Source organism: Dipodomys merriami, unplaced genomic scaffold (genome assembly GCF_024711535.1).
Source record: "Dipodomys merriami isolate MVZ:Mamm:240054 unplaced genomic scaffold, mDipMer1.0.p SCAF_3, whole genome shotgun sequence".
In the NCBI taxonomy this organism is placed as follows: domain Eukaryota; kingdom Metazoa; phylum Chordata; class Mammalia; order Rodentia; family Heteromyidae; genus Dipodomys; species Dipodomys merriami.
Genome location: NW_027204492.1, coordinates 108789432 through 108801632, shown reverse-complemented (window position 1 = coordinate 108801632; position 12201 = coordinate 108789432). Strand labels below are relative to the sequence as shown.

Genomic DNA, 12201 nt, shown 5'->3' with positions numbered 1-12201 from the left:
AAATAAGGCTGGACTTTCACCTTTTTTGGAGGGCTTTTTAATTTCTAGTTCACCCTTCCTTTTAGAATATACCCCTCTGCGGTCTCGACTGTCAGATTGGGATACATACCAGGCCCCTTTCCCTTGGCAGTCTGAGCTCCATTTTTTTTGTCTCCTAAGGTTCCATTATGCTTAGCTTTTCAGCCTCTTAATTGTTACTTTCACTTTTGTAATTAGCAATCACCTCAATGGCACAAGTATTCCCAAGTGCTTGTCTGAAATCTCTTGGCTTCCATCTTCTTTTGCATCTTGACGTTGCAAATTCTTACTGCCTGGGTAGCTCTGTGATTCATTCACGTTAAGGTGGTATTCAATGTACGCAGCAAGATTATTGGTCTGCAACTACCTAGTCAGCTATTGCTCCAGAGGGAACTTTGTTTTTTGTTTCCTGATAGTCTTTTATTGAGGGGAATGGGGAGGGGGTGGAGCGACAAGTTTAGAATATAATTCAATCTAATTAAAGAGGGCTTACATTGGAAAATGTTAAGTTTGGAGAACAGCAATGCTCACTCCTACTTATTTCATGCATTCCTTCAATTTTCTTTTTTTAAATTACCTTTAGGTAGTTAAGAGGTCTCAGTTTGTGAGTACAATGCATCTTGATCAGTGTCACCCCCTTCCATCATTCTCCCCATCTCTCCTAACACCACCCGTCTCAGAGGGAACTTTTAAAAACAAAAAAAAACTGATTGGTCCACTTCTTTTCTCAGAAACATTCAACGTGTCCTACTTTGTAACCATTCCCCTTTCCTATCTTGATTATATTCTCTGAACCACACAGACCACATCATGACACCGTGCTTTTTCTTATGTTTTGTCTTCTACCTAGAGTGCTCTTTGTCCTGTCTCTGACTCAGAAATTATCTCTTTCGTGATAACTCATGTTCTATTTTCTCTTTTTCCTCACACTGCCTTTTGCATTTGAACATCCTATTCTGGTTGAAACTCTTATGCAGTCTTGTACTTATTTGTCCAGCTGCCCATTTTCCTCATTAGAATATAAACTATTTTGTGTTTCAGACTATATATTTCTCATCTTTTTATTTCCAGGAGCCAAGGTGCACTATGTGGAACTACAGAGGTATCAAATACATATTTCTTGGATTGAAGTGAGTTGAGCTATGAAAACATGTACTGGTTTGGTTTTGAGGTCGCCTCCCAGTATGTCTGCTATTTCAGGATTTGGTAAAGCCTCACCTAGGAATGGCCATTTAGAATGTCTCAGGCATCTTCTTTGTCTGGTTAGTTATTTTATGACACAGCTTAATTACTATCCATTGTTTTGTCTCATCATATCACAGACTGGTCAGTGCCTAAAAGCAGATCTGTTATTAACTCTGTTGACCTTGCCGCCTCTGAATTGTTCCAAGTGCAGACTTCTAAAGTATAGAGCCTTTTATTTCTCGGCTTCAAGTCATTTGTTATTAGATCTCCACAGTTCTTCACAAATATTTTCAGCTCATCCTGGTTTTCAGCTGGAAATGGAGATCTTCTAGGTTGTATGTTATCTGAAAAAGTTTTTCCTAATGTGTAGATGTTGCATTCCCCATGCTTAGTCTCAGTATTTTGTTATTAAATGTGTGCCCAGTTCACCTCTCCAGCCTTCAGCTGTCTGGGGGATTTGCTGTTCCATTGTTTCTTGGCCTATGAGCAACATTGCTCTTGAAAAACATAGATGGTTGAGATAGTAATAAATATTAAAAGAAGAATGTGGTTCAATGTATTATTTATTGACTTGTTTATAGTCTTCCATTTTGGCTGGAGGGAAGACAATTACCAAAAAGTAAAAAATGAAAGAATTTTCAAAATAACAAAAGGAGAAAAACTTCAGCAAGAATTCCTTGCTCTTAAGAAGCTATACATTTCACATAACAAATTTAGCTTTGTGCCTACTGGTGGCTAAGGGGGAAAAAAAAGAAAGTAACTTAGTAGCTTTTGTATCTTGCATTTTCTCTAGTCTAAGCCACTTCAGTAGATTTTACAGAGAGCCTTACAATTTATGGGTAGACCTGAGAGAAATTTGTCACTGGGTTTCAAATGTGATAGGGATTTTTGGTAGCAATAAAAACATTTAGCTTTGCATGTTTGTTTAAAAAAATGCTGGGATTTCATGATCTCGTTCCTCTTTGTCCCTTGGTGAAAACCAATGTTTAATGTTAAAGTACTGTTCTGTGAAGCCAGTTTTAGAGTGGAAGAAAGATAGAACAGAGCAGGCTCCTGGTGATTTTACTTAACCCACAGTTGGAATTTGAGAAAGGCCTGTTGATACTTTTCAGCCTATTAGTTTCTAATCCCTGTGAAATCAACTGGTTATTTTTGAACTAAAAATGCTTCAACTCGCCAGTATTGCAAAAATGCTAGGATATTTACATAGATGATTAACGAAAACAGCTAGGTGGATCCAAATCATAATACATTATTTTTTCTCTTGCCACAAATGGTAATTTCAGATTGGTTTCGATTATTGTGAGTTCTGTAGGATTTGAATGATCTTTAACACCAACTGCTGTCAGGATCAATCAGGAGGATGACAACGTAGTAGTTGCTGAAGAGGAGAAAGTGAGCAGGAGACAGGTGCTGGTGGCCCACACCTATAATCTTAAACTACTCAAGAAGCTGAGATCTGAGGGTTATCGTTCAAAGCCAGCCAGGGAAGGAAAGTTCTTGAGACTTTTTTTTTCCAATAAACTACTCAAGAAGTAGCTCTGTGGCTCAAGCAGTAGTGCTAGCCTTGAGTAGTCCTTGAGTTCAAGCCCCAGGACCAGAAAAAAAAAGTGAGTAGGACCCTTGGAGCTTAATATGTAGTACCATAGCCTGTAAATGCAAGAATGACAATGGATACTAAATTTATTATTGATACTGTAACAAAGAACCACAAACTTGGTGGCTTCAAATAACACAAGAAATCCAAAATGGGCTCAGTGGTTTTATAATCAAGGTATAAGCAGGCCACATTTCTTCTGGGAGCTCTAGGTGAGAATCTTTCTCCTCACCTTTTCTGCTTCTACAAGATTCCTGCGATCTTTGGTTTATATCATTTCTTCCAACGTTGTATAGCCACAACCTCTGTTCCATTATCACATTGCCTCTGACTCTTGCCTTGCATTATGTTTACCTGGACAATCCAGTATAAACAATCACACATCTGCAAGTCAACTTTTACTATTAATTGTGGTTCTAGGCATTAAGCTGTGGACATTTTGGGGAAGAATATTATTCCATCAACTATTTGCCATAAGTGTATAGAAATGGCTATCACCTTAAACAAGGACAAGTTTCTAAATCTAAAAATTTTCATCTCAAAAACTGTACAAGAATACATTTCTCATAGGATGATTATGAAGATTGAATAAGATATATTAATATTCCTTTGGCTATGTGCCCAAAAGTGGCCTGGTATTGTCCTAAAGTAGATCTTTATCCACAGTGGTTGTGCTAGTTTACATTCCCAATAAACGTGTGTCATTTTCTCCTGCGTTCTCACCAGAATTTTATATTATTCTTTTTTCTTAATGATTGTCATTTTGAACTTGGGTGAGATGGAATCGTGATGTAGTTTTGATGTGCATTTCCTTTATGGCTAAGGATATTCAACATTTCTTCATGTGTCTATCAGCCACTTTTATTTCTTCATCTTTTTGTTTGTAATAATGGGGACATGAATGTTTAAAGGAGGGTTTTTCAGGGGGAGGAAGAAGGAGAAGAAAAACATACTGAATGGTGAAGAGGATCAACGTACATTACATATGTGTTTATATGTATGCATATACTATATATGCAGGTATATATACATATATATGTTAAGGTAAAAATTACAAAGATGAAAGGAGTAGATATGAAAACATGTGCCCATCTAGGGCCTCTGTAAATGTTAGCTGAATGGGAATTGAAATCTGATTCCTACAACTTGTATATTGCAGAAAGTTTGAATTCCACTTGTGAGACTTTTGTATGGAGAAAAAAATTTCATTCTTCTTTTAGGTTGGCCCATGTTTTCATGAGAAAACAGATATTGTGGCTCCAGATAATACTAACTTTGTGTCCTTTATTTGAGATCTATTCATATAATGAAATATCACATGCTTTGGCATTCTCATCTGCAAAACATAAGGGTGAAAACTTAAAAATAGAAAAATAGAAAATCTCAATATTTCTGGTAGAAATGACTTGTAACTCTTTAGCACCTTGTTTTTCTTTTATTTCTGGAAACACTTTCTGCATGGAGAGCTCAAATGACTTGGGACATGCTAGCTAGTTCTTATGCTACCAGATGTATCTGGTGAATGCGGGGGCTGGTAGTAGCAAAGAAAGGGAAAGGGGAAATGGGACAGGTGTGACAAGTGCTAGCATTTGTGTTTGGAAGCAGTTCTTGGCAAAGGTGAAAATATTTTTAGGTAATCTTTTCATTTTCCTGTGAAAATCTGTAATACCCTAAAATTTGCTCCATTCTTACAGCCTAGAAATAGAACCCTGGAAATAGACTGACTGCACTTTGGTGGTGGTTGTGGGCTGGGAAGCCAAATTGGTTCTAAAACTTTGACTTTGTGATTTCCATCCCTCACTCCTTCTGGACCTTAGTGACAATCAACAATGTTCTGCTTCTTTTCACTTTTCCCTGACTCACCCTCCTCTACACCTGATTAGCTGTATTTGGACTTCCATTTGGACCACCACTGCCTGGCAACAGTTTACATGCTGTTGTGCTGTTTGCCCTAAGGAGATTTCTGCAGATTCCAAACCCCAAATGGAGGACAATACTGGTTAAAGATTTGAGTGACAAAGGAGACCCATGACTTCTATTCCTTATTTTATTTTTTTGCTGGTACCAGAGTTTGAACTCAGGGCTCTCACTTGAGTCATGCTTCCAGTCTGGTTTTTTTTTATTGCTGGTTATTTCAGAGATTGATTTTAGACATAGATTCTTGTGGCCTTTCCTTCCTGGCATGGCTTTGAACCATGATCCATAAGATCTTCCCCCGCCCCCCCCCCCCCAATAGCTAGATTGCAGCACTTGGCCTATTTCCTTCATTCTTAATCTGTACAAACTGCAACTTTTAGAGGATTGTCTCAATGAACCATTAGTGCTAGGCAATAAAGATTCAACAGTGAAAAATTCAGATATAGTTTCTGTTCCCACACAATTGGATTCTAGCAGAACGCTCATGTAACAAATATGGACACTAATATGAAAATGGAATTATTAAGGTTGCTATATATAATAAGAGTGAAATCAACAGAAAAATGAGATCAAATGCATTAGGAGATAATACAAAGAGGTGGGGACTTGATTTAGTTGAGCTATAAGAAAGAAGGGTAGAGTGGCTAGAATATGTTAAAATGGGATAGTGTTTTATGATATGGGTGAATACCACGAATATTCTGATGACTTTTAGATTATATCTTTTGCTCACATGTCATTTCCTCTGTTGTCCAAAAGGCCCTCTAAATTCTGCTGTAGATGGAAATAAAACCACAATTCTCTTCCTCCACAAAACCTGTTCTTCTGTCTTTCTCATCTTGTATATGACTCCATAAGAAACATGGTTGGACAAGCCAAAATCTAGGATCACCCCGGGTTTCCTTTCTCTATATCACAACAGCAATCTGTAATGCATAGGAGTTTGGATTTAAGTACAATGGGAAGTCATGCGATGGTTTTAAATGAGACAATAACATTTTCTAACTTGTGGCCTAAAGAGTTCTCTGATTATTCTGGATGAAACACACTTTGGAAATGGTCAAAAGTGGAAACAGGGAGAGAAAGCGATAGTGAAAGGAGATAATGGTGGGGACCAAGTAGAGTTAGTATGTATGACGACTTTACATCTTTGGGTGATTATCCTGGGGCTCAAGCCTGAGTGTCCCTGAGCTTTTTTTGCTTGAGGCTAGTGCTCTACTATTTGAGCCACAGCTCTACTTCCAGCTCTTTTGGTGGCTAACTGGAGATAAGATTTGTAGGCACATTCTAGTGATTACAAATGAGGGAAACCATACAGCCTATATTTCTTTGGGTCTGGCTTACTTTGCTTAATATCATTTTTTCCAAGTCTTTCAATTTCCTTATGGGACAATGTCATTCGTTCTGATGGAAGCATAGAATAGTCTCACAGAGTTTTATGCTAGGCTGACTTTGAACAGAGATCCTCAGATCTCAACCTCCTGAAGAGTTAGGATTATAGGCATGAGCTACTGGGATGCCTGGGTAATTTGGGGATCAAAACTAGACTTGCAAGGACTTGCTGTCAGATTGCTGTTGTGATATAGAGAAAGGAAACCCGGGGTGATCCTAGATTTTGGCTTGTCCAACCATGTTTCTTATGGTGTCATATACAAGATGAGAAAGACAGAAGAACAGGTTTTGTGGAGGAAGAGAATTGTGGTTTTATTTCCATCTACAGCAGAATTTAGAGGGCCTTTTAGACAACAGAGGAAATGATATGTGAGCAAAAGATACAATCTAGAAGTCATCAGAATATTCGTGGTATTTAAAGCTACAAGAAAGACTGCATGATCCCCTTAGAATAAGACAGAGAAGAGGACTCTAGGGCTTTCAAGCCTTTGGTGAGCAATTGGAGAAGAAGGAATTAGTTAGGGAAAGTGTGATGTCACTAAAACCAAGTTCTCCAGAGAAATTATCTCGAGAGAGAGGTTAACTGCATTGAGTATACTTGAGAAGACGATTAAGTTTGACAACAGAAATGCTCAGTCAAGACAGAGGTTGCTGATGATGTCAGCAACAGGAGTCAACATTTGTGACAGAGAGAAGTCACACTATCCACATAGGTTGAAGAAAGCACTTTTGCCCTTTCTAGCTTGAGTGTTATCTTTTGGAAGTTTATTGGAATATATTAGGGCATTGCTCAAAGAAAGAATGATAGAGGGGAAGGAAGTGTTTTTCTTCTCTATTTGAGTAATATTTTTTCATGAAACACTAAATTTGACCTTTGTTGTTAATCACATATGTGTTAGGGGATTACCACCTTGTTTTTTTAATGTTAATATTCTTTTTCTTTAATATTTATTATCTTTAAGTAGTTGTACAAAGAAGTTCCCACTCTACAAAACAGTATAGAAATATAAGACACCACCTTGTTTATAAGATGATGAGTGAGTCTTGCCTTTTACCCTCTCTCCTCTGCTTCTTTCCTAATATTTTCCACTTATTCTTTACCTAAAATATTTTGGGGGAGTGAGGATGGAGTTCAATGGTAGAGCTCTTGCCTAGCATGCACAAGGCCTTAGGTTCCATTCCCATCACCAAAAAAACCCTTCCATAGTTCTTGCATGTTCAACCTTCTGTGTTCTGTATTTACTATAAACACATTTGATTGAATTTTGTCTCACCCAGTTGCCTTTGTTTTCATATGTCTAAATGAAATTCTCTTTCTGTTGCTTGAATATCCATTTGCCCAGTATCTTTCTAACATTTTCCCTCTTAGTTTTTGTGCAGGGTTCCCTTGACTAGGTAATTTTTGCATGTTTATTATATTGCTTAAAGGAGTCACATTTTCCAAATGAAAATGCAGTGCTGGAAGAAGGCAGACATTCATGGAACAGACTGTAGGTGGTTGCTAACTCTAGGGTGAATATTATGTTTGATTACTACCTTTAAGTCAACTGTTGTCATCATGGTCAGTGATAAATGATACCTTGAGACTGAACTGTAAGAGGAGAATAAGAGCTTTCCACGGAATGTAGAAGCAGTTCTAGTTTACATGCTATAATTGAGGCTGCCATATCATCTTCTCTTTCTTGCGGGCACACTGCTGGGTTGTATTTCCAAGCACCCTTTGCAGTTGTTTGGACTTGCAGTGTTGAGTTAAGGCAGATGGATAAAGGGTAGAAATGAAACAAGCAACTTCCAAGGTCAACTATTACAACTTCTAGGATGCCTTTCTATGTTCCTTCTTCCTTTCTATTTCAGCAAGTGACGGAGCACCCAGAAGCACATCCTAAGATGGAAGGAGTCTGGGCCTCTAAATCCAACCCTGTACCACATGATACTGCACACCAATAAGAAAGAGCCTTAATAAGCCATTGAGACTTTGCAGTTTGTTACAGCTGCTGGTTTTACCTATCCCTTAGATGATGTTTTTTCTCCCTCTGTGCTTTGGGTCATCCTTCCTCAGTTTTTTCTTTTACACTTTTTCAAAATGGACGGCTACTTTAATGAACTGCTTTTATTTTCTAGCATGAAGTATTTTCTAAGTATACCAGTCTGAAGTGATCTCTCCCTCTTGATTTCTAAGAAACCATCCACTTTATGACTTACTAGTAAATAATGAAAAGATGATAAACTATTTAATACCTGGATAACTTTTGTAAGTTACTTAAGCTTTCCCAAAGTTCAGTGTACTGTTTTTGAAAAAAAAAAAGGCATAATAGTAGTACACACCTCAGAAAGTTGTCATGGGGTTTAGATAAGAAAATACTTGTAGAGGGCTTAGAACAAGGCGATGTGTCTATTGTTTTACCTTTGTTAATCTCTAGCACCTATCTTACTAATAAGCAAAGAGAAAATACTCAATAAACTTTTGTGGTTTAGCAGTCTGCAGAAGTCTCCTTCCTTTATCTGGTGGTTGCAAAAGTACTACCCATGGGGGATTTGTCTATGTGGATTTGAAGCATGTTACTATGTAAAAAATATACTTTAAACACATGTACTTAGTTCTCTGAGCAAAACTATCTTGTTTTAAGCAACCATTTTCGATGAAGCTGACAGGCAAGGAATGATTATTGAGCTGTTGGTCTGTTCTGTGCATCTGTACACACAGTGTTGAATAAGCTGCTAATCCTTCCATCTTTACAGGATATTCTGGGGATGCTTATGGTGAGGTCATACATATCCATTTCTGTAGTGTTCTCCCACTCTACCCACTCACCATGTGTTCTGCTTCTGTGATATTTTTGTTCACTCTCATAGTACTCTCTCTTTCTTACCTTATTTCCTTCCCTTAAACCCAGGAAAAAAGAAAGTGGATTCTTTATTCTTTTTCTCCAAATTGAAAATGCGATTGAGATCAGAAAGGAGGGTACTATTTTTTTTTTCTTTCCCACTTCAGGTTGGTGTTTAAATGACTCAGGGTAAACTGCTTGATATTCTATGAAAACAATGCCTCATTTTGAAACAAAATTATCAATGATAAGAAACAATGTTTCATTTCCTGGGAGAGGTTACAATTCTGGGTCTGCAGAACAACTTTGTAAAAGAACAAAAACTGATTAAGTCATGCTTTCACAATGGATCAAGGTGTAATTTAAACAAAGGTGTATTATTGGATTTAAGTAAAAGCTCTTTATTGGCATGCAGCACCATGGACAGAGAAGTGGCTTCTAGTCCACAGTTCAGCAATGAAACTCATCTATAAGGAATAGTTTCTGCCTTCAATCCACCATATCCTTAAATTATTTTTTTTAATTTAATTTTATTTTATTTGTGAACATACTGTACAGAGGAGTTACAGTTACATGGGCAGGATAATGATTACATTTCTTACCAAGCATTGCAGCCTCCTCCTTTGTTTACCCTTCACATCCCTTCCCAGCCTCCCCCCTCCCCCCTAATCCCAATCCTTCTCCTTCCCCCCCTCCCCCCCCCCCACACCGACGTTGTAAAGCTCGTTTTGGACATGACAACTTGTACTTCTCATTGTTGCAACAGGTCCACCTGTATCCTTAAACAACTGGTTTTTCCCCATCTCCTCCACAAGTTATACTGACATCAAATATAGTGAAAGCAGGGGTTATACTGTGGGGGAGGGACATACAAAGCAACAAAGAGATAATCTTATAAATGCGTTAGAAACACATGCATGAAAGAAAAAAACATTAAAATACACATCTAAGGGTTCATTTTCCTGACATCACATTATCTGACCTTTTCCGCTTGACTCATACATATACTAGATATCACAAATAAGGGAAACCATGGGACCTACATTTCTTTGGGCCTGACTTACTTCACTTAATATAATTTTTTCCAAGTTTTTCCATTTCCTAACAAATGGGGCAATGTCATTCTTTCTGATGGAGGCATAGAATTCCATTGTGTATATATACCACATTTTCTTGATCCATTCATCTACTGAGGGCCATCTGGGTTGGTTCCATATCTTAGCTATGGTAAATAATGCTGCAATAAACATAGTTGTGCTGGTAGCTTTAGTGTGGTCTTGTTTGTAAACATTTGGGTAAATGCCCAAAAGTGGGATTGCTGGGTCATAGGGGAGCTCTATGTGAAGTCTTTTGAGGAACCTCCATACTGCTTTCCAAAGTGGTTGAACAAGTTTACATTCCCACCAACAATGAAGTAAGGTTCCTTTCTGCCCACATCCCCTCCAGCATCTGTTGTTGTTAGAGTTCTTGATTTTTGCCGTTCTAACTGGAGTGAGGTGATATCTCAATGTTGTTTTGATTTGCATTTCTTTTATGGCTAGGGATGTTGAACATTTCTTCATGTGTCTATTGGCCATCCTTCTTTCTTCTTCAGAGAAGTTTCTCTTTAAGTCTTTCGCCCACTTATTTATTGGGCAGTTGTTTCTTTGGAGATTTGTTGTTGGGGGGTTTAATTTTTTGAGTTCCAAGTATATTTTAGATATGAGACCCTTGTCCGTTGTATGGCTAGTAAAGATCTTCTCCCAATCCGTGGGCTTTCTATTGATCTTGCTAGCTATGTCATTTGCCCTGCAGAAGCTCTGCAACTTTATGCAATCCCATTTGTCCAACCTTTCTTTGATTTGTTGTGCTTCCGGGTCTCTATTCAGAAAATTTTGGCCTGAGCCAAGGAGACCTAGGGTTTCTCCTATTCCATCCTGTAATGTTTTCAGAGTGTCTGCTTTGAGTTCAAGGTCTTTGATCCATTTGGAGTTGATTCTGGTGCAGGGTAATATATAAGGATCTAGCTTTAGTTTTCTACATGTAGTTAACCAATTTTGCCAGCACCATTTACTGAAGAGGTTGTCTTTCTTCCATTCTATTGTTTTAGCTCCCTTATCGAAGATTAGATGGCTATAGGTCTGTAGGTTCATTTCTGGGTTTTCAATTCTATTCCATTGGTCCTGAGGTCTGTTCTTATGCCAATACCAAGCTGTTTTGATTACTATGGCTTTATAGTAGAGTTTGAAGTTTGGTATTGATATTCCTCCAGCAGTGTTCTTTCCATTGAGGAGTGTTTTTGCTGTTCGGGGTCTTTTATTGTTCCATATGAATTTTTGGATTGCCTCTTCTATTTCCTTGAAGAATGAGGTTGGAATTTTGATAGGTATTGCGTTGAATTTGTAGATAGCCTTGGGAAGTATTGCCATTTTCACGATGTTAATCTTTCCAATCCAGGAGCATGGGAGGCTTTGCCATTTTTTAAGTTCTGTGTTGACTTCCAAAAATATGGAACGCTTCACGAATTTGCGTGTCATCCTTGTGCAGGGGCCATGCTAATCTTCTCTGTATCGTTCCAATTTTAGTATATGTGCTGCCGAAGCGAACACTCCTTAAATTATTTTATTTTATATCATATCCCAAGACCATTGGCACTTTGCATTTGCTAATTGCTTCAGTTATATTTTAGGTACCATTTTTTCTTCTTTAGTTTATGTAGTCTGAGATTATCTGGCCCCCAACTTCATGAGCCAACTGTTTTTCAAACTGTCTCTTATCACTTAAGAAACTATTTTGAGTCGGGCACCAGTGTCTCACATCTGTAATCCTAGCTACTCAGGAGGCTGAAATGTAAGGATTGTGGTTTGGAACCAGCCCGGGCAATAAAGTCTGTGAGACTCTTATCTCCCAAATACTATTCTGGAAAAAAAAAAAAAAACAACCAAAACAGAATTAGGTGCTATGGCTCAAGTGGTAGAGCACTAGTCTTGAGCACAAAGAGGTTCAGAGACAGTGACCAAGCCCTGAGTTCAACCCTCCCCCCCCCACTCAAACTATTTTGAAATAATTATTGATTCACACAGGAGGTTGCAAAAAATAATACAGAAAAGTCTTGTGTATACTTTCCCTAACTTGGGCTACTCAGATAAAAGAACCTACACTAAGACTGGAAATTCAGAAAAAATAATGTTTTAATATAAGTATATCTCTAGTGTTTGAACATATTTGTATCACAAAGTAATTTGTTATTTATCTGAAATTCAAATTTAACTGGGATTTCTTTTTGTT

The 12201-nt window shown here is 37.8% G+C and overlaps 1 non-coding gene across 1 annotated transcript; it reads right to left on the bottom strand.

Moving 5' to 3' along the window:
* Positions 1-11415: 11415 nt before the first annotated feature.
* On the bottom strand, positions 11416-11522 carry LOC138840604 (U6 spliceosomal RNA). The gene has a single exon (XR_011376156.1). It is a non-coding gene; the product is annotated as a U6 spliceosomal RNA (small nuclear RNA).
* Between the last annotated feature and the right edge of the window lie 679 nt (positions 11523-12201).